Source organism: Callorhinchus milii, unplaced genomic scaffold (genome assembly GCF_018977255.1).
Source record: "Callorhinchus milii isolate IMCB2004 unplaced genomic scaffold, IMCB_Cmil_1.0 Scaffold2, whole genome shotgun sequence".
Taxonomy (NCBI): domain Eukaryota; kingdom Metazoa; phylum Chordata; class Chondrichthyes; order Chimaeriformes; family Callorhinchidae; genus Callorhinchus; species Callorhinchus milii.
In genome coordinates, this window is record NW_024704743.1 from 1,534,848 (window position 1) to 1,557,804 (window position 22,957).

At 51.3% G+C, this 22,957-nt stretch overlaps 1 non-coding gene across 1 annotated transcript; it reads right to left on the reverse strand.

The window, feature by feature from the left end:
• Positions 1–4,205: 4,205 nt before the first annotated feature.
• trnag-ccc lies at positions 4,206–4,282 on the reverse strand. The gene has a single exon. It is a non-coding gene; the product is annotated as a tRNA-Gly (tRNA).
• Between the last annotated feature and the right edge of the window lie 18,675 nt (positions 4,283–22,957).

Genomic DNA, 22,957 nt, shown 5'->3' on the forward strand with positions numbered 1-22,957 from the left:
AGGCTATACCGGACGAAAGGCGGCAGCCGATTGCGCACAGCAGCGTCGCCCACAAACAGCCGTGGATTGAGTGAAAATAAAAATAATTTTTTTTTTGAAGGGAGTATTACCCCCGGAAAAGCGATCCGCCCATCAACTAACAACCAGGTCCTCTCGCTTGCGAGGCGAGGGCTCTAACCCCCGAGGACAAGTCTTTTAAGCACGGTGATGGGTTTCCGCATGTGTCAGACACCCCGCTGAACCCCCCCACCGCCCCCTCCCCACCCCCCCACCCCCGACCCCCCCCAAAAAAAAAACAGAACCGTTAAGCGCCTTTGGACGTGAAAGGCGCTGTAGAAATGTAAAATTATTTATTTATTTATTGGTTTATTTGTTTGTTTGTTTGTTTCTCTATTAATTTCCCTTCAACGAGGAAAGCTGACGTCGACAGAACCCGCGAAGCAAAAGGAAATTCTGCTACAATCTCTTACCAGCCTCTCTCTCTCTCTCTCTCTTTCTCTCTCTGTCTCTCTGCAGAACGGAGAGTCGTGTTACGAGTAATTATTCTGTCAGACGCCTCGCAAAGTCACGTCCGGATCCCCACAGCAATGCTTTCGAAGCAGAAGTGTGCGGCGAGGGTTTCAGCAGCTCTCTCATTAATTCTTGCCTCTCTCGCTGGGCTCAACTGACAGAGGGAGTGTGTAGGAGATAGCGGCAACGTCGTGCCTGTGTTGGCAGCGTTTGCTAACCTGGGTGGTCACCGTGGGCTAATTGGAACCCAATAATATCACTCATAATCCTTGCATTTGACACAGCACCTTATCGCGTCGTCGAGACGTCTCAGAGCGCTTCGCGGGACACACTCTGATGTGAATTGACTGTGTATTTCGTGGGCGAATCGCGGCAGCCGATTGCGCACAGCGGCGTCCCCACAGCCTGAGCTGAGATGGAGATACGAGGGGTGGGCGCTGTAATTAAGAAGAAAGCTTTTCTCGAGGGATTTAAACAGCCTGACAAGATAATTGCTAATTCCACGTCTAAAGCAGCGGATAAGAAACCAGATAGGCGCCTGGGTTAACCTTCGATGTAATCACCGTTCAACAATCACGCTCATCTCGTCTGCATACCAAGCCCTCGAAAGTCATCTCCTCCTCCAGCAGATTGCTTCCCATCGCGGTGCGGGTTTACCGGGGACACAATCACAGGAGCCATCGATATGCAGCCGTTCATCTCATCTGCACTCCCATCTGTGTCGTCTATCTCCTAAATCCGAGTCTCCCCGACCTGCCCCTCGAAGGACCTTTCAGGGAGAGAGGGCGCATTCCATTCCAGATACAGGAGTGGGGTCCCCTGGAGCTCAGGGGTCAGAGCCCTCACCTCGCGAGCGAGAGGACCCGGGTCCGATTCCCGGGCAGGTCAGGGCGAGACATTGGGCAAGTTTCCTCACTCCACACACACACACACACCCACACACACACACACACACACACACACACACACGCGCCTCTGTTTACCGGCGGTCAGTAGGAACCCGGTTGTTAGTCCATTGGCGGATCGCTTTTCCGGGGGTAACAATCCCTTCAAAAACACAATAAATTATTTACTAAAATATACGGTCACAGAACATACAATTACTGTCGATCCCGTAGAACGCTTTGAGACGTCTCGAAGACGTGACAAGCCGCCGTGTCAAATGCCAGGATTATTATTATTATTATTATTATCATGGTTTATGTTCCTTATGTTCTGTGTGTTTCTTGTGTTTGCTGGGATGATAACAGACTCTGCGCTGCTCTTGCCACCTCCTGTCAGCTTCGGTTTGATTGATACGCGACCTTGGAGTCTTAGAGACAGTAATCAGATTTCCACTCATGCGTAGCTGTACCTATTCAACTTGGTTCCTAAATCCGACCATCCCATCCCATCCCATCCCATCCCATCCCATCCACCCACACCCACAGCAAACCCCAGAGAGACACCCTATGGTTCAGGCTGCTTTCAGCGCCTCTGGGTTGTCGCGTGTAATAATAATAAATAATAATTTTCTCAAAACGCTTCACAGAATAGACTGTCAATGTATATTCTGTGACTGTATATCCTGTGACCGTATAAGTTGTGGGCGAAACGCGGCAGCCAAGTGTGCGCACAGCAGCGTCCCCACAAACAGTCGTGAGCTGAGTGACCAAATTTTTTTTTATTAGCCCCAGAAAAGCGATCCGCCGGTTTCCTACTCACTGCTGCATAAGTAGGAATAAGTGGGCGAGAAATAATCCTGATCATTTCTAATGGGATTTCTGAATAAATTCACACCACTGGATAATTATTTGGGGAGGGCAGGTTTTCAGGGCTATGGGGAGAGAGCGGGGGAGTGGGGCTGATCAGGGCTATGGGGAGAGCGGGGGAGTGGGGTTGATCAGTGCTATGGGGAGAGAGCGGGGGAGTGGGGTTGATCAGTGCTATGGGGAGAGAGCGGGGGAGTGGGGTTGATCGGGGCTATGGGGAGAGAGCGGGGGGAGTGGGGCCGAATGGCCTCCTTCTGTGCTGTATATTTTTTCTATGGTCCCGTGAACTGGTGACTGTAAACGTCAGGAAGTAACTTCAACCCTTCGGCAAATATTCTCCACCATAAGACACTCGATCTAAACGCTCCGAGACTCCCTCCCGTGTGAAGCGCTCGGTATAAATACAAGTTGTCGGTGGCCTCACTCACGTCTAAATCTATTCAAAAATCCTAAACTTTGGATCCTCTCGTCGCCATCTCAAAATATACAGTCAATTCCCTTTGCAGCACACGAGGCCGTTGGCATCTGCCACACGCAGGAAGTGATGTCAGGAGGTCTTCCCGTGCAGATCGCGCTGGCATGCCACACGCAGGAAGTGATGTCAGGAGGTCTTCCCGTGCAGATCGCGCTGGCATGCCACACGCAGGAAGTGACGTCGGCTGCAACCCGACGACCAGGAGGTCCAACCGTTTTCGACCCTTGGCTGCACGGAGCTGGTGAGGCATTGAACCCAATCCACCCGGAGACAGTGAGGGGTCTTCTTTGGATATATCGTCTCAATAAATAATAATAATTTGGTCGCTCAAGCCACGGCCGTGTGTGGGGGGGGACGCTGCCGTGCGCAATTGGCCGCCGCGTTTTCGACCCACGAGATACGAAGCGCTTTGAGGCGTCTCGAAGACGTGATCGGGCGCTGTATCAAATGCCAGGATTATTAGTAACCGGGGGTTTGCTCTGTGGAATTTCCTGACTTCTCAATCTCCCGCCGGTGTCCACCTAATAAACCTACGCTGTACCCTTTCCATCCCTCTTACAGCGCGGAGAGGGAAACAGGAGAGCAGAAGCCGAATGTGATCTCGCCGCGGAAGTGCAAACAATAAATGCGACGCCACCTCCTCGATATTGACTGCCGTGAACTGTGCTCCCTTGTCGGAAACCATCTCTGAGGCAGTCCGTCAATGCTTTTAAAAGGGAGTTTGATCGATGATTGTAAGGAAGGAATATTAAGGGCTATCAGGGGAGCGAGCGAGGGCGCAGGAGGATGGGGTGGGATTAAATGGCTCGTAGGGAGAACAGCGGCAGCGTAGATTTACTAACAGTAATAATCGGAATTCTTTCACTTGATACCTCGGCCCCTTTTGTGTCGGAAGGGCTTCGTCAAACTCTTCGCGGAATTTACTGTAAAATGTAAGGATTATTATTATTGTTATCGTCGTAAAAGATTACTTCACCATCCTGGGTGGGGGTGGTTTAAGTGGGGGTGGGGTGGGGGGGGAGGGGGTGGGCGGTCGAGAGCAGAGAGATTATTAATTTATACACGGCTAAAATCCAGATAATAATAATCCTTACATTTGATACGCCGCCTTTCGCAGGACGTACAGTAAATATGATTATGATAATAAACCCGACATTTGATACCGTGCCCCATCACATCGAGACGTCTCAAAGCGCTTCACAGGATACACTGTAAAGCGAATTGTCTGTGTAGTTTGGGGGCGAACCGCGGCCGCCGATTGCGCACGGCAGCGTCCCCCACAAACAGCCGCGGGTTCAGTGACCCAATCAATATTATCTGTTTCCTTTTTTAGGTATTATTACCCCCGAAAAAGCCATCCGCCCATCGACTAACAACCGGGTTCCTACTGACTGCCGGTAACCAGAGGCGCGTGTGTGTGTGTGTGTGTGTGTGTGTGTGTGTGGAGTGAGGAAACTTGCCCAATGTCTCGCCCTGACCTGCCCGGGAATCGAACCCGGGTCCTCTCGCTCGGGAGGCGAGGGCTCTGACCCCTGAGCTCCAGGGGGACTCCTAGTTGCGCCAGAGCAGCAGAACCAAGAGGACACGGGTTGCAACTCTCCGAATCAGTGACTGAACGTTGTATTTGGGGGCGCCGGTAAATTAATGAACGGGCGGCAGAGAGTCCGAGCTCTCTAAATAAATAAAGGGATTGACTGGGTGTCGTGTCGGGCTGAGTAATGAGCCGCTTGGCTGTACACGACTTTCTAAACACTGCCAGATTTCAATAAATGGTTAATTTATCGGTTTGGCTGAATTATTAATCAAATTCTGTCCCAATGTAATGAATGGCTTTGAAGATCAGGTGTTTCATCAGGATCAGAGCCTGGGCAAAATTAATGTGCTGGGGGGGGGGTGGGGGGGTGTGGTGGTGTGGGGGGGGTGTGGGGGGCACGGGGGGGTCTGGCCCTCTATATTATCGTGTGGAGTCCTGCACTCGTCTCGCGAGCCAGAGGACCCGGGTTCGATTCCCGCTGTGCGTAATTGGCTGCCGCGTTCCACCCCCAAAATGCACAGTCACTACGCTTTAAGTACACCCGGTGAAACGCTTTGGGACGTCGCAGTGACGCGATGAGACGCCGGCGTTTCGAAAGCGAAGGGTCATTATTGTTATCATTATCATCGTTAAGACCACGTCAGCAATCCTGACGGCAAGACAATCATTCGCTTCACGGTCGGCTGTGGAACCTCACCGGGGTCCAAATCGGGGGCCCCAAGGAAAGCACAGTCACTACACCGGCCTGCCATTCCCCGCCAAGCCCCGAAGCAAAACCCCCAAAAACCTTCGCGCCCCCTATTCAATTACAGGCGACGGAAATAACAGCAGGTCCTGCAAAAGCAATTACTGAGCTCTCCCGAGGTTCTGAGATGAAACATTTCGCCGTCTTATTGCTTGTGAGACTTGTGCCAAAATACTCACTGATTTAATCTGCTCGGCGGTGTCCTACAGTGTCGTGTGGCCGGTCACTGGAAGCCCACAGACCCTCTCGGACTCTCCTCCTCTCGTGAATGGCGAAGACTCTTCGATCCGGTCTGAAATTTATAATAATAATAATAATAATATAATGATAATGATAATAATCAAAGTCCTTGCATTTGACGTGGCGCTACTTGAAAAGAGAAATGAGTTTCTCTCTCTCTCTCTCTCTCTCTCTCGTCTCCCTATGTCCTGGTCAACAACTCCCACCCCCACCCCGAAATAAAATTGGTCAGGACCTCCGAGGCTGTCTGTGGGACACTGTTTGGACGCAAACCTGCCTAACAAAATACACAAGTCACTCTACAGAAAAACTCTCCTGAGATACGGTGGTCTGATACAACGCTATTCATGATAATCCTTCCATTTGACACAGGACCTGATCAGGTCTTAAGACACGACGTCTCAAAGCGCTTCACAGGATACGCGGCAAAGTCTATCGACTGTTATGTCATCTCCAAGTGTTGCAGTAAACGCTGAGCCCCTGATAACCACAGCGCCTTTGACACCCAACACAGGGGCCAACTTGAATTAGCGACATTTTACTGAAGACACCGACTGGGAAGTAGAGAGGAGTAAATGGAAAAGTCCCTCAGTAATGGGTCCCCGATATTCCTGCGTTCCCTGTCACCTCGAGCAGACGAAGAGACCGGTGGGGGGGGGTCATGGAAACTGAGACGCACCTTAATACATCAGGTTGTGTCAGTAACAGTTTTTTTTGCCCGGTCGAGGTGTGTCTGACACAACGGGAGAACCCGTCACCGCAGCCAAAGAGTCTCCAATCCCAACTGAGAATTCCAGGCCTCCCCCACCTACGCCTGGAGCTCCCGCTTACCTAATCCCGGAAAGTATTAGGCGCAGGTTGGCAAGAGCCAAGGCCAGAGCGTGGGATGACCTCTCAAAGCGCTTCACAGGGTGTTACTGCAAAATGTAGTGACTGTGTATTTTGTGGAGGCATAAGCAGCAGCTAATCTTCGAGCCCAGCGATGTCCTGCAAACAGCCATCAAGTGAACGACCAATTCTGTCTGGGAGTTGTCTGTCACACAATCCCTCCGCTTCGCCACCCCCTCCCCGGCTTCCCGCTCGTCTCAAGACCCTCCTCTTCCACCGTACATCCGGTCACCCTCCGACCCCCACCCTCCCTGCCCTCTACCCCTCCTGATTGCAACCCCCAGTTCGGGTCAAAATCCTTGACTGTCCAGCGCCTTGGGACGTCCTCCCGACGTGAAAGGCGCCGCGGGAATACAATTTGTTACTCCTGTTGATAAGGACATCAATTTTTACTGTTAACATCCAAGGGTTCCAAGTGTCCGGTCTGAAAATAGACTGTGACGTGAGCCGGAGCGTTGCAATCTGCCGTCGAGTTAGTTATCGGAGATTGCGGCAAAGAAACTCTGTGTTTCGCAATCATCGATGGTATCGGAACGACATTGAGTGTGAGGCGACTCAGGTTAATGTGCGGCCTTGCACAATCAGCTCCCAACAACACGGTCAACACACGCACACGCACACGCACACGCACACGCACGCACACACACGCGCCTCTGTTGACCGGCAGTCAGTAGGTTGTCAGTGGATTGGCGGATGGCTTTTCCGGGGGGAACGATCCCTTCAATAAAAAAATGTCAATATTGGTCACTTCAATCCACTCGCGTATCTGCAACACACGCAGGAAGTGATGTCGGGGGGCTCTTCCTGTGCAGGTCGCGCTGGCATGCCACGCGCAGGAAGTGATGTCAGCAGCAACCCAATGACCAGGAAGTCAACCATTTTTAACCCTCGTCTACACAGAGTTGGTGAGGCATTGAGAACCCAATCAACCTGGAGACATCGAGGGTCTTCTTTAGATATAGCATTTAAAAAAAAATAATAACTTGGTCACTCCATCCCAGACTGTTTGTGGGGACGCTGCCGTCGGCTGCCGCGTTTTGCCCGCAAAAGACACAGTCACTACCCTTCACAGCGTATTCTGTGAAGCGCTTTGAGACGTCTGAACGGCGTGATAAGGCGCCGTGTCAAACGCAAGGATTATTCTGAGGATGATATCGCTCCGAGATGTCTCGCGTGAGCTCATAGCGCGTTCCTCGAACACTGAGGATGTGCCTCGAGGCTCTCCTCTGCACTTGCCTCAAAAGTCTGGACAGTTCCCGTATGTCACGGTGACCAGAGCTGTCAGCAGTAAACGAGGTGACCACAGCTCTCAGCGAACCTCAAGTCAATTGGCTTAACAATCGAGCACAGGATCCTGTTTGCCTTGTTATAATAATAATAATATAATATAATAATAATAATCCTTGCATTTGATACAGCGCCTTATCACGTCGGCGAGACGTCTCACAGCGCTTCGCGGAATATATTGTAACGTGCAGTGACTGTGCATTTTGCGGGCAATACCGAGGTCCCGTCTGTCTGCCTGTTCTGTGCACGTTGGAGATCCCGCGGCGCTATTCGAAAAGAGAAGGGCGTTTCTCTCTCTCTCTCTCCCCCTCCCTCTCTCTCTCTCTCTCTCTCTCTCTCCCGGTGTCCTGGCCAACAACCCCCACGGATAAAATCCGTCACCCGCCCCACGGCTGTTTGTGGGGACCCCGCTGTGCGCAAATGGCGGCCGCGTTCCGCCCATGAAACACGGCCGTCCCTGCCGAGGGCTTTGAGACGTCCGGATGCGGTGATAAAGTGCGACATCGACTTCAAGGGTTATTATTATTGTTATTATTATTGTTGTTATTCTTATTTTTAAAACTCGCTCCCGTCTCGCGAAGAGTTAACTCGATCTTTAATTGAAGTAAAAATAAATGCAAAGGCGTGTGGGCCAGGACGGGGTGGAGGGGGAAGGGGGGGGGGGCTTTTAATTACGAAACTGACATTTAAGTATTAGCCGAATCCTCGAGTCTCCAGCCTATAATTATTTTCTCCCCAGGAGAAGGTTTGACAGCGCTTTTCAGGTCACGGTTGTGGTTTCATCTCCGCAGCACAGTTCGAGACCAGTTGGTGGTTTTAAAGGAAAAAAAATCCTCGCATTCGACATAGACTTTACATAGCACACGACAGCACAGAAACAGGCCATTTGTCCCAACTAATCCGTGCTGCTGCTGATACTCCCCCCGAGCCCCCAACCCCCCTCCTCCCATAGCAATAATAATAATAATAATAATCCCTGCATTTGATGCAGTGCCTTATCACAGCTTTGAGACCTCTCAAAGCGCTTCACGGGACAGACTGCAACGTGAGTTGACTGTGTATTGTGTGGGCGAAACACGGCAGCCAATTTGCGCGCAGCAGCGTCCCCGCAAACAGCCGCGGGTTGAGCGAACAAATAATTATTGTTGTGCGTTTTAAGGGATTACTAACATTGGGCACCTCTCCATCTCTCTCTCTCTCTCTCTGTCTCTCTTTCCCACTCTCTCTCTCATTTCTCTCTCTCTCTGTGTGTGTGTGTGTCTTTCCCTCGGACTGTCTCGCTCTGCCTCTCCTGCTGTTGGACGCATTTTATTTTATTATGTTGCTTTGCACAGTTGCGCCCGGGCTCAAAGGCTTTTCTGGTGATCCGAATGAAACGCTGATGGGTGTGTGCGTTGCGAGTGGCAGGCGAACAGAACACACATTACGCTGGGGTGAATGGAGGAACATCAGTCAAGTCAGCTGGCGACCACTTAAGCGAGATTGCTCCTCGAATGATTTGCGGCTCTTTTACTGTTGGAGCTTTCCAAAATTCAACTCCCTTTCTGCCAAACCTGACCTTTTTAGAAATTATAATAATTATAATAATCATCCTGGCTTTTCGCACAGCGCCTTATCAGGTCGGTGAGACGTCCCGAAGGGCTTCCCGGGAAACTGAATTGACCGTACGTTTTGTGGCCGACACACGGCAGCCAATTGCGCGCAGCAGCGTCCCCCGCAAACAGCCGCGGGTTGAGTCCGTTTTTTTTTNGAGGGATTATTACCCCCGGAAAAGCGATCCGCCTTTCGACTAACAACCGGGTTCCTACTGACTGCCGGTAAACAGAGGCGCGTGTGTGTGTGTGTGTGTGTGTGTGTGTGTGTGGAGTGAGGAAACTTGCCCAATGTTATGCCCTGACCTGCCCGGGAATCGGACCCGGGTCCTCTCTCTCGCTCGCGAGGCGAGAGCTCTATCTGATGTGTTACGGACACCACCGTAGCTCAGTGGTTAGAGCGCTCGCAAGCGAGAGAGAGAGAGAGAGAGAGAGAGAGAGAGAGACTTGCGTTCGATTTGATTTTAAGAAAGAAATTGATTTATAGAACCTCTAAAAATAAATAGGTGTCAACAGCCATCGGCTGCCGCGTTTCGCCCACAAGACGTACAAGACACTGCGCTTTACAGTGCATCCTGTGAAGCGCTTTGAGATGCCTCAAAGATGAGGTGTTACATCAAATGCAAGGATTATTATACAAATTATTCTATAATTACCGTTGCCTCAGACCCAATGGACCAAACGGCACATAATGACCAGCTTTATCTCACCAGCTGCGGATACTGAAAGGTCTGAACAGGACAGGGGAGCGTGTGAGGGAGGACAGAGTCCGATCAACCGTGAAAACAGCTGGGGAAAAAGCCTGATTTGTTACACCAACGCGGCACACGGGCTCATCCAGGGCTTAGAGTCAAATCAGCCCCGGCACTGGCATTAAACAAAACATGGTGATTCACAGCTTTACTATCAGCCGGGCTCAGTGGGTAGCCATCTCGCCTCTGAGTCACAACTGGCACCAAATTGGTGCTCTTGTCGACAGAATGTTGGAATCGTATCAACCCTTTGTGGCACTCGCGCTCTCTCTCTCTCTCTCTCTCTCTCTCTGTCTCTGTTCTCTCTCTCGCGCGCTCTCTCTCTCTCTCTCTCTCTGTTCTCTCTCGCGCGCTCTCTCTCTCTCTCTCTCTCTGTTCTCTCTCTCGCGCTCTCTCTCGTTCTCGTTCTGGCGCTCTCTCTCTCTCGTTCTCTTTCTCTCTCTCTCTCTCTCTCTCGCTCTCTCAGGAGTCAGGTTCCTGAGCCAGGCAGGTCCGCGGTATCCCAGGGCACTCACTGCGGTTGGCAGCACAGCCCGGCCCTGGCTCATCCATCGGCAGGACCTGGAAGGGCCGACCAGTCACTGGGCGTGTTGCCTTTGACCTTGACTTCATTCCCAATGTGCTGCCCGGCTCCCGTTAACCCTCCAAACCAAAGCTGCAAGGGGGAGGGTGGTCCTAACTTGACAAGCAGCGGGAAAGCTTGCCAGACAGCGCTATCAATAATAATAATAATAATAATAATAATCCTTGCATTTGGCACAGCACCGTATCATGTCTTCGAGACGTCTCAAAGTGCTTCACAGGACATGTGTGTGTGTGTGTGGAGTAAGGAAACTTGCCTTGGGTTTTCGCTCTGATCCGCCCGGGAATCGAACCCGGGTCCTCTGGCTTGCGAGGCGAGGGCTCTAACCACTACCGTGTGTTTGTACAGCAGTAGATTCAGTGAAGGGAGGTAACAGCGGAGTGAGCTGCTTCACAGAATGTTCTGGTGTGAGGACACAGCGTGTAATGATTGCTGTTAACAGAGAGATGAACCTTGTGATGATTACCAGGGAACAGGAAGGACGGTTTGTGACGCTCGGGGCCAATTAACCCGGTGAAAGTTTCGTGAGGATAACCAAGTCATTTTTTTTTGTGTGGTCAGCCGGGGGTGGGGGGTGGGGGGGGTGGGGTGGGGGGTGGTTGTCTGACGCACGCGGAAACCCATCACCGTCGCTTAATAGTCTCCAAACTCAACTGAGAATTCCAGGCCTCCCAACAACACCTGGAAATCCCAGAGATAGATTGTCGGAATGGAATGCGCTCTCTCTCTCTCTCTCTCTCTCTCTGTCTCTCTCCCCCTGGAGGGACGCACTCTGCTTACCCAATTCCGGAGAGTATTAGGCCAAGAGAGTGCGTTGGGAGTAACTGCTGGAGTCTAACCAGCTAAAACCACCCATAGCTTGGCCCTCGCTAGACGGTGATACAATAATCATTGTAATTGATATAGCGCCTTATCACGTCATTAAAACACCTCAAAGTGCTGCACGGGAGGCCGTGCGCAATTGGCTGCCACGTTCCTCCCGCAAGATACACAGACAATTCACTTTACAGTATATTCAGAAGACGTGATAAGGTGCAACATCAACATCATTATGATGACGATACGCCGGGAGCACATAGTCTAAGTCATTGAATCAGAAACCACACAACAAAGAGTTTACCAGAGCTAAGAGAACGAGAGAGACAGAAAGAGAGATAGGATGTCTCCTCTTCAAGGACCAACAGAATAGGCGTAGAGGCGTAGCATTGAATCCCTTTGTGTACAAGTGGCAATAAGCCTCATCTGCTCGTGTGGAATTATTTCAATTGCTTGACCTTACCATTGATCCACACCTCAAGAGTCTTTTTTAGCTTGATACAGCCTCGCATAATGGCACTTGTTCCCCCGACACTTGGGTTTGGTGGCGTATAAAGCGCAGCCAACGACGTTACGTATAGAAAGACCTTGGCTTTCAGAGAATGCCGTGTGCGATAGGGCCCACAAAACACACAGCCGTTCACTTTACGGTATATTCTGTGAGGAGCTGGGAGTCGTCTCGAAGACGCGATAAGGCGCTTACATCAAAGGCAAGGATGATTATTATTGTTGTGATACTGTTTAAGTGAATTAGTCCGCACGAACAAACTCGTGGATTGAGTGACCAAATTATTATTATTATTATTGTTTATTTATTATTTCTTGAAGGGATTATCTCCCCCGGAAAAGCGATCCACCGATCGAGTAACAACCGGGTTCCTACTGACCGCCGGTAAACAGAGGAGTAAGGAAATAAGCCTCAGGTTTCGTCCTGTCGGGTCCTGTCGCTTGTGAGGCGAGTGCTGTTCTGTATCTCTGTCTCTTTCTCTCTCTCTCTCTCTCTCTGTCTTTCTATGTGTCTCTCTGTCTCTCTCTATGTGTCTCTCTGTCTCCTCTGTGTCTCTCTATGTCTCTCTCTGTCTCCCTCTGTCTCTCTCTATGTCTCTCTCTGTCTCCCTCTGTCTCCCTCTGTCTCTGTCCCTCTCGCTATGTCTCTCTCTGTCTCCCTCTCCCTCTCTCTCTCTCTCTCTCTCTCTGTCCGCCTCCACTTCTTTGAACGCGAACCTCATTAGGATTCCGGGCGGCCATGCAGTGTGGTTCGGGATTACACTCGATTATAAAGTCAGACCGCTGCTGTGGTTGAACACCGGAGGAAACATTGCTTTCCGACACGAAAGGGGGTCCCAGTGTCCCCGAAGCGGAGCGCAGACACACACGCACGCGGCCCCCCCCCCCCCCCATAACCTCGGAGAACGAAGCCTTGCCTTGGCGTGCTCACTGCAATACAGAGACCTGTCCTCGTGTTTGTGCCTGGCTTCCCGGTGCCGACTTATACCACTCGCAACACACGCGAGCGGCGTGACCTCGGTCTGAGAGGGACTTTAACGAGACATCTGTAATATCATAACCGCAATTACAAAGATTACGACAATCATATTATTATTTGCATTTGGTAGCAGCGCCCGCTCAGGCCATCGAGCCGTCTGAAAGCACTCGCACACACACACATACGCACACACACACATACATGCGCACACACACACACACACACATACATGCGCACACACACACACACATGCGCACACACACACATACATACATGCGCACACACACACATACATACATGCGCACACACACACACACACACAACCCACATAATAATAATAATAATAATCCTCACATTTGACACAGCGCCTCATCAGCTCATCGAGACGTCTCGAAGCGCTTCACGGGATACACTGTAAAGTGAATTGACTGCGTGTTTTGTGGGCGCACAGCAGCGTCCCCCACAGACAGCTGACTGCTGGTAAACAGAGGCGCGCGCTCGTGTGTGTGTGTGTGTGTGTGCACCGGTGTGTGTGTGTATGTGTGTGTGTGTGTGTGCGCGTGCGTGTGTGTGCACCGGTGTGTGTGTGTGTGTGTGTGTGCGTGTGTGCCTGTGTGCGCGTGCGCCTGTGTATGTGTGCGTGTGAAGAAAGTGGAAGTACGATCTGTCAATGCGAAGCAACACCAAACCAACCACTAAACTAAATGGAAGTGAAGGGTTGGGAGATGAGGACCAACCGACATTACAGCTGACAGCCCGACAGTCCCAGCAACAGCGAAGCCTCAGGACCATCACCTCTAATGAGATTGCACTCAATCCTCAACGTAGGAGATCACCACCACCACCATCACCACCACCATCACCACCACCACCACCAACGACAACAACAATAATAATCCTTGCATTTGATACAGCGCCTTATCACGTCTTCGAGACGGTGTATTTTGTAGCCCAACGTGGCTATAACCATTTTGAACTTACTGTGAGCAGCAAGTGAGCAGTTTTATGGTGTGGGGGGGGGGGCCTATACTCGCAGGACTATACTGTAAAGCGTAGTGACTGGGTGTTTTGTGGGCAAAACGCAGGAGCCGATTGCTCCCAGCGAGGTCCGCACGATCAAGTGACCGAAATAATTTACTTTTTAATGAATTTAAATTGAATTGAAGGCGAGGGCTCTAACCCCTGAGCTGTAGGGGACTCCACACCAATAACGACGACGAGAACGACGACAAAATCATCAATATCATCAAACACAATGTCGACAACAACATCAACGACATCAGCAATATAGATAGCGACAATATGAACATCGACAACATCATCAACCACCAGAAAAACATCGTCAGTAACAATCCGGGCATTCGACACGGCGCCTTATCACGTCTTCGAGACGTCGCAAAGCGCTTCGCGGGACGCACTATGAGGCGAATCGAAGGGGTTGAAGCAAAACAACGTCCCACAGTCAGCCTCGGAGGTCGTGACCAGTTTTATTGTGTGTGGTGGGGGGGGGGCTGTTTGTTGACCAGGACATGGGGAGACGAGGGGAGAGGGAGAGAGAGAGAGAAGCTCCCTTCTTTCATGTCTTCAGCACAGTGCTGGGGGCGGGTGATGCATCGTCAGAGGTGCCGTCCATCGGTTGAGATATTAAACCCGGCTGTGCCTGTTCAGGCGGACGTTAAAGACCTCGCCGCACGATTCAAAAGAGAAGGGAGTTTCTCTCTCTCTCTCTCTCTCTCTCTCTCCCGGTGTCCTGCCTGACAATCCCCCAAATAAAATTGGTCGCTCGTTTTGTGGATGTTTGTGGGGTCGTTGCTGTGTGAAAAGCGGCTGTCGTGTTTGCCCGCAAAATACACAGTCACCGGACTTTATGTATGCAGTCTTGTGAAACGCTTTGAGACGTCTGGACAACATAATCAGATTATTTATTATACTCGATGCAGCAAAACATTGACAGGGTCTAGTTATCCCGCAGTGTTGACCAGAAATCGAATGTAATAAATGGTTTTAAACACAGCGCCTGATCACGTTGTCGAAACGTCTCAAAGCGCTTCACGGGATATAGTGGAAAGTGAATTGACTGTATATTTTATGGGCGAAACGCGGCGGCCGATTGCGCACAGCGGCGTCCCCCACAAACAGCCGCGGGTTGAGCCATAATTTATTTATTGTTTTTGATGGGATTATTATCTCCGGAAAAGCGATACGCCATTCGCCAATCTACTGCCGGTAAACAGAGGCGCGTGTGTGTGTGTGTGTGTGTGTGTGGGGAGTGAGGAAACTTGCCCAACGTCTCGCCCTGACCCCCCCGGGAATCGAACCCGGGTCCTCTCGCTCGCGAGGCGAGGGCTCTAACCCCTGAGCTGCAGGACTCCACATCCAGATAAAAACACGTAAATACACGTGAATTGAGTAACACAAGCACACACAACAATTTGTATTTATATAGCGCTTTTCACGCAGGGCAGAGTTTCAGAGCGCTTGACCACAAACGCACGTACACCCATAAACACACCCAGAAACACACGCGCGCAAACACTCACAGATACACACAGACACATGTACACGCAGTACGGTGTGATTTCAGCATTAGCTGATTTTTATTCTGGTTTTAACCCAAACCCTCATCGATAAGACGGTATCATGACAACGGCTTCTCCTGCAGTCGCTCAGATTCTTGCGTTTAAAATTTCCTGTTCTGTACAGAGGGAGAGAGACAGACACACCCACACACACACACACACATACACACCACATTCACATGGGCACACACAGACACAGACACACACACACACGCACAAGCACACACAAAGTGCGCACACACACACACACACACACACACATGGACGCACACAAGACACAGACACACACATACACACACAGGCACACACCCAGACACACACACACACATGGACGCACACAAGACACAGACACACACATACACACACAGGCACACACCCAGACACACACACACAGGCACACACCCAGACACACACACACACACACACACACACACACTTGCTCAGCAATAGCATCCACAGCAACTGACCGAATAACAGAACAATTCTGGGACACTCACCGATGCTGTCGTCTCTGCTCACAGCTTCTTCTGTTGCAAATAATGTGGCTTCGCTCCTCCAAAATATCCTTAATATTAAAAGGCTCCTCCCTGCCTCCCCCCCTCCCTGCCTCCCCCCCCTCCCGCCCTCCCTTAGTTGAGTAGACAGAACGGCAGGTCCAGTAGGGAACAAGATCTCAGTGTAAAATTGCCTGGTGATGGGGAATGGCGAGCTCGGCTGTAAGCTTCACTCTATCACAATCTGTCTCGTAACAGGAAATTTTGGTCTGGAAAGACTCTCAGTAATTTGTCAGTCAAAACCTTCCACGACAGCGACAGGGAGGAATTGCATTTATACAGCGTCTTTCACGTCAATTCAAGTCCTGCGGCTCAGCGGTTAGAGCCCTCGCCTCGCGAGCGAGAGGACCCGGGTTCGATTCCCGGGCAGGTCAGGGCGAGACATTGGGCAAGTTTCCTCACTCCACACACACACACACACACACACGCACACACACACACACGCGTGCCTCTGTTTACCGGCAGTCAGTGGGAACCCGGTTCTTAGTCGATCGGCGAATCCCTTTTCCGAGGAATAATAACCTTAAAAAATACAGCATAATCACTCAACCCGCGGCTGTTTGCGGGGGGACGCCGCTGTGCGCAGTCGGCCGCCGCGTTTCGCCCACAAAACACGCAGTCAATTCACTTTGCAGTGTACCCTGTGAAGCGCTTTGAGACGTCTCGAAGACGGTGACGAGGCGCTGTGTCAAATGTAATTTGTCGTCGCCGTTGTCATTGTGGCTCTGTTCCCCAGTCGTGGTGAGGCTAAACTATTAGAAACCCAGCAGCAAAGTGGAGGTGATTGTCAGTGGGGACTGAGTGGGTGGGAACAGTTAATTACAATCCCGTTGCTGTGTGCTGTGAGAATGTTAATTGACGCCACCAAAGGAATTGCTGGGTTTCGACATGAAAAGAATAATAATAATCCCGGCATTTTATACAGCGCCTTATCACGTCTTCGGGACGTCTCAAAGCGCTTCACAGGATACGCTGTAAAGCAAAATAACCGTATACTTAGTGGGCGAAACATACAAAATATTATTAAGAGCAGTAACATAATAATCGTGGCATTTAGTCCAGCATCTGTAATATCCCTGTGTTTTACGGGTAATGTCGCTGTAAAGTGTAGTGACTGTGTATTTTTAATGGATGAACGCAGCAGCCAATTCGCACGCAGTGAATACACAGTAAATTCTACAGTCCAACCCTTACGACGTGAATGATCAACAACAAATTGTATCGTGGGAACGCCTTCCGCGTCCCGGATCAATTGATTTTGTGACCAATTATATCTGGTGGGGGGGGGGGGAGATTGTTGGCCAGGACACCGAGAGAGCGAGAGAGAGAGAGGGAGAGGGAGAGAGAGAAAAAGAAAAACCCTTTTCTTTTCGAACAGTGCCACGGGAGATCTTTAACGTCCACCTGCACCGACACAAACAGGACCTCGGTTTAACGACTCGTTCGAAGGACGGCACCTCCGACAATTCAACACACACACCCTCCCCCTCAAGACCCTCCTCTTCGACAATGCCTTCGGTCACCCTCCTACCCTACACCCTCCACCCCCTCCTGATCCCAAACCACCCCCCCACCCCCCAATCCCCCCCACGCCCCCCCCCCCACCCCAGCTCGGGTGCAAATCCTTGTCTGTCCAGGGCTTTGGAGCGACAGCTTAGACTGTGCGATTCCAAGCACTGACGTGGTGGTAGGGGCTTGAACCCACAACCTTCTGACTCAGAGGCGCGAGAGAGAGAGAGAGAGAGAGAGAGAGAGAGAAGAGTGAGAGCGAGAGCGAGAGAGAGAGAGAGAGAGAGCTACCCACTGAGCCGGGCTGAGCAGCACCGTGTTGGCTCGAAGGGCAATGAGGAGCTGTACTGGATTGCTTGAGGCTGTCATCACCAGCGTATAATTAAGATATTTGTGATTGTTAATCTGCACAAGTGATATTTCAGGGCGAGGAACCTTCCTCCGCCTCTGCAGCCCCCGATGGATAATTAAGTTCAGACTTAAAGTGTCAGCCTGGCTCTCTCGCGCTCTCTCGCTCGCTCTCTCTCTCTTTCTCTCTCGCCTCTGAGTCAGAAGGTTGTGGGTTCAAACCTCCCCCCCCCCCACCACCCCCCTCTCCCACCACCACGTCAGGACTTGGAGCTCAGGGTTGTGCTGGGGAAGGGAAGGCGTGAGGGGGACTATGGCGCGGGCAGGCAATTAATGGCGATTAACAGGCAGACAGACAGGACCTGGGTTTAACATCACAGCTCAAGGATAATGTGCAATAACACAGCTCTCGCTTCCAGTTCCCCCCCTAAGCATTGGACGAGAGCCTCAGTCTAGATTGTGAGCTCAAAGCCAACCTCGGGCATGAAGCCACAAACCTTCTGACCCAGAAGCGCGCGTGCGAGAGAGAGAGAGAGAGAGAGAGCCACCCACCCACCCAGCCAGGCTGAGACCAGTGCTTTAATGAGCGACATTAAGAAGGCTCGTTTAAAGTGATGCCTCGTCTCGGTGTGACAGGAGGTGAAATGGCACAGACAGAGAAGGCAATCTGCTGGCTGTTGAGCTGCGTTACTCTGGCTGCAGGGCTGCGTGGAGTGTCAGAGGTATCAGCTTGCTGATCTGTCTGCGTTTCAACCCTGCAGCAATTAATGTAACGGCAGCCACACACACACACGCACACACACAGCAAGATACAAGTCAAGTCCTGGAGCTCAGGGGTTAGAGCCCTCGCCTCGCGAGCGAGAGGACCCGGGTTCGATTCCCGGGCAGGTCAGGGCGAGACATTGGACAAGTTTCCTCACTCCACACACACACACACACACACACACACACACACGCGCGGCTCTGTTTACCGGCAGTCAGTTAGGAACCCGGTTGTTGGTCGATTGGGGGAATCACTTTTCCGGGGGGGAATCATCCAGTAATACAGTAATAATAATAATAATAATTTGGTCACCGAATCCACGACGTTGTTTGTGGGACGTCGCTGTGCGCAAAACACACCGTCACTATACTGTACAGCGTATCCTGTGAAGCGCTTTGAGACGTCTCAACGACGCGATAAGGCGCTGTGTCAAATGCCGGGACTATTATTATCCACTCGATGAGCCAATGTTGAGAGAGAAAGTGAGTGAGTGAGTGAGTGAGTGAGTGAGTGAGTGAGTGAGTGAGTGAGTGAGTGAGTGAGTGAGTGAGTGAGTGAGTGAGTGAAAGACTTTGCCTGTGGTTTATCGCCGTGTGTTCAGTTGGATAAAATTTCACGTGGGTGAAACCTTTTATTGATCAGCCGCAAGAAAGAAAAAAAAAAAGCCGACGAGAGGAAAGGATCTTAAGCACAGCGTGGAAATCTGCGGGGGCTCTGATCTGGGATGGAGATTCACTTAAACCCTCGTGGAAGCGAAGCCGGGGTTTGACAAAAGCACGTCTGGGTCAAGAAAACACAGGGGAAGAACTTTGGACACTTACACACTCGATGCGTCGATCCTCGAGAGAGAGAGCGAGAGAGAGAGAGAGAGAGAAAGAAAGAAAGAATGAGAGAATAGGAGAGAGAGAGAGAGAGAGAGATTGCCTTTGCTTGTGTTTTGTCATGACAATAATAATAATAATCCTTGCATTTGATACTGTAAAGTGAATCGGCTGTGTGTTTTGTGGGCGAAACGCGGCAGTCAGTTGCGCACAGCAGCGTCCCCCGCAAACAGCCGCGGGTTGAGCCACCAGTTTTATTTTGAGGGGTGGGGGGGGGGGAAGGGGGATAGTCGGCCAGGACACCGGGAGCGAGAGAGAGAGAGAGAGAGAGAAACTCATTCAGTTGCCAAACGTGGCACCTTGGATCCAGTTCAGCTTCAGAAGGAAGAGACCATCACAGAAGGAGAGAGCTTCACAGGTCGGGGGCACAGAGTCAGGAAGCGTCTCGCGTTCGAATTCCACTGGAATACCCTTCATTGAAGGTCTCAATTGTTAGTTGATTAAAAGGCAGTGCCACCTTCACCGTTTCCAGCCTCACCTCACCCCTTTCCCGCCAACAACAAAAAAAATCATTCCGACCCCTTACGTTGCCTTAATGGGATTTACACGCACAGCTCCCAAATCCTCAGCAAATCCCGCTGTCAGCTGTCCTGCTCCACCTCCGATTTCATTCCGCCAGCGACCGTAACATCTCATCAGTCCGCGTATCCTCGTGTGCTCAAGTCATTTACATTCTCCTTCTTTTAGGTTCAAGTCGGTTTCCTGACGATAAGGATAATCCGTGATATAACGCCTTTCGCGTCAGGAGGACGTCTTAAAGCACTTTGCGGGATTTTATTGTAAGAATTCTATTCCGTGGGCAAACGTGGCGGCTAATTGCACGCAGCGAAGTCCCACGCAAACAACAACAACAACAACGCAACAACAAGAAATTACACATCATAGAGCGCCTTTCACGTCAGGAATCATGAAGGTGATGACCACCTTCACACAACACAACTTACATTTTACATTTACACCCCCAGAGGTCTGTTCATTGTGTTGCTGGGGGGGTGGGGGGGTGGGGGGGGGGTGAGAGGGAGGGGGGTGGTGGGAGGTGTGGGAGCCAAGTGGGGTGGTGGGTCCTTTCTGAAATATAATATAATAATAATCTTGATATAGCGCCTCATCATCATTGCAGGGTGAATCGACTGTATTTTGTGGGCAAAATTGTGGCAACCGATCACGTACAGCAGTTTCCCACAAACAGTTGTGGATTGAGTGCACAATTTTTTTTGAGGGGATTATTCCCCCCGGAAAAGCGATCCGCCAATCGACTAACAACTGACTGCCGGTAAACAGGGACGTGTGTGTGTGTGAGTGTGTGTGTGTGTGTGTGTGTGTGTGGAGTGAGGAAACTTGCCCCACGTTTCTCCCGGACCTGCCCGGGAATCGAACCCGGGTCCTCTCGCTTGCGAGGCCTCTAACCACAACGGTCTGGGGCTCCAAAAGGAAGAGGTGCGGGAGAGGACATGAGCTGCAAAGTTCTGGATGGCCTGCGGCTTGTGGAGGGGAGGGTTGGGGAGGCCGACAAGCAGGGAGTTGGCGTAGCCTCGATGTAATAAGCGGGTGCGATGAGGGTCTCGGAGGCCTGAGCTGTGAGACAACGGCGGAGCCGGGCGAGGTGGCGGAGGTTGGGGGAAAGGCAGAACGGATCACGGTGTGGCTGGAAGGACATTTGAGGGTCAAGCAAGACGCCAAGTTTCCGTAACGGCTCGGTGAGGGGGCAGAGTGGTGCCACGAGCGGTGACGCTGCCGGCGCCTGAGGCGTGAAGACGCGGACCCACAACCTTCTGACTCAGGAATCGAGAGCATCGCTGACCGAGCCAGGCTGACACCCAGGAGGAACATAACCCGGTTACTGATTATACCAATTATGTTCCCATTGCTGACTGTAATTTGATGTGCGTTTGGGAATTAATGAAGGTAGCGTGAGAGGCCTAATCCGGGAGCAGTATCACTTACCTGTGTTTTTTCAATTAAGTGACATTAAGGCCTGTCCTCTCGGCCCGGAGTAAATAACATTTTCGTAACTTGATTATTATGAATCGCCTTTGGAGAGTGAGATTGTTTCCTGTTACTTTCTGTCGCCTCTAATTGTTCGGCTCATAATTAAACAATTAAAGGCCTTCTGACTCCTGTTTAGCTCCTGCAGAGAAATCATCCGACGGGCTCTTACCTTATAAGACATCAGGTTGGCTCGGTTGGTAGCATTCCCTCTCTCTCTCTCTCTCTCTCTCGCCTGTGACCGAGCCTCTTTGACCGAGCCTTCTGCTCCCCTCTCGACTCTCTACCCCCTCCTCGCTCCCTCCCTTCCCTTCCCTCCCCTCCCCTCACCCTGACCATTTCCCCCCAATGCTCGGGTCCTGACCCAACTGTACAGCTCCTTGGGACGTCCTCCTGACGTGAAAGGCGCTCTATAAATTGTTGTTGTTGTTGTTGTTGAGTCGGAAGGCTGCGGATTCAAGCCCGACATCAGGACACAGTCTAAGCTGACGTTCCAACGCAGCGCTGGGGGAGGTGTGTTGCGTTGTCGAAGGCGCCGGCCTTCGGATGAGACATTAAACCGAGGTCCCGCCTGCCCGTTCAAGTGGACGTTAAACGTCCCGAGGCTCTACTTGCCGGGTTTATTGTGGCGTGTTCGATTCCCGGGCGGGGGGGGGTGCAAACCTGAGGCGGGTTCCCTCACTCCACGCGCGCGCCTCTGTGTACCTGGCAGTCAGCAGGAACTCGGTTTATCGAGGATTACTATTAATAAGGAGAACACTATAAACCAGAAGCCTGGCGTTTCCGCTGACAGAGTTAATGGTGGTCCAACCTGACAGCGATTAACATGTGAAAGCTTGAGGCCTCGTCGCTCTCTGTCAACTGTTGTATATTTTCCCCTTTGCCCTGTTTGCTTTAAGCGGACTCTTCCAAACCGATGTTTATTGTACCTTCAAAAGCTGAATCTCAACGCGATTCCCTTCGCATTGACCTACAGATTGCCTTGAGCCGTACCTTTCCGCAAAGCCTGACACGTGCTGTCAAACCATTCCCGCAGGCACCGGCAAAAAGCCACCGGATTACAGGCACTTCCCGAGTGACTGGCTCATCGATCGATCGACCTGTGTCCTTAGCTCACAGCTAACTGGGCTGAAACAAAGCGACGCCTGGAAGCGTAGCAGTTAGAGCCCTCGCCTCGCAAGCGGAAGGACGCGGGCTCGATTCTCGGGCAGAGCTAAACCTTAGGCAAGTTTCCTTACTCCGCACACACATCGTTCTAACGTCTCACACGAAAGGACGACATCTCCGCCAATGCAGCTCTTCGAGACAGTCAGGGAGCTGGAGGGAGACTTCCAAGGAGTGGCGAAGATGCGAATAGAACATCCAACTCCCCCCACACCCCCCCCCCCCACCTCCCAATTGCCTTAACTCATCTTCAATAGGGAGACCATATACCTTCAGCATTGCTGAGTTTTCACGAGGTATTGATTTGCTGCCACCGGGGTATGAGATAATTACTGTTCTATAGAGTGTTTCCAAGCAGCACAGAACGTACAGCGATAAATCCAGGCCTTTTCATCCCTCTTATTCCTGTCCTGGGGATGTTATCAGTTATACACCCACCCACCCACCCAAATAAATTGGGTCGCTCAACCCACGGCTGTTTGTGGGGACGCTGCTGTGCGCAATTGGCTGATGC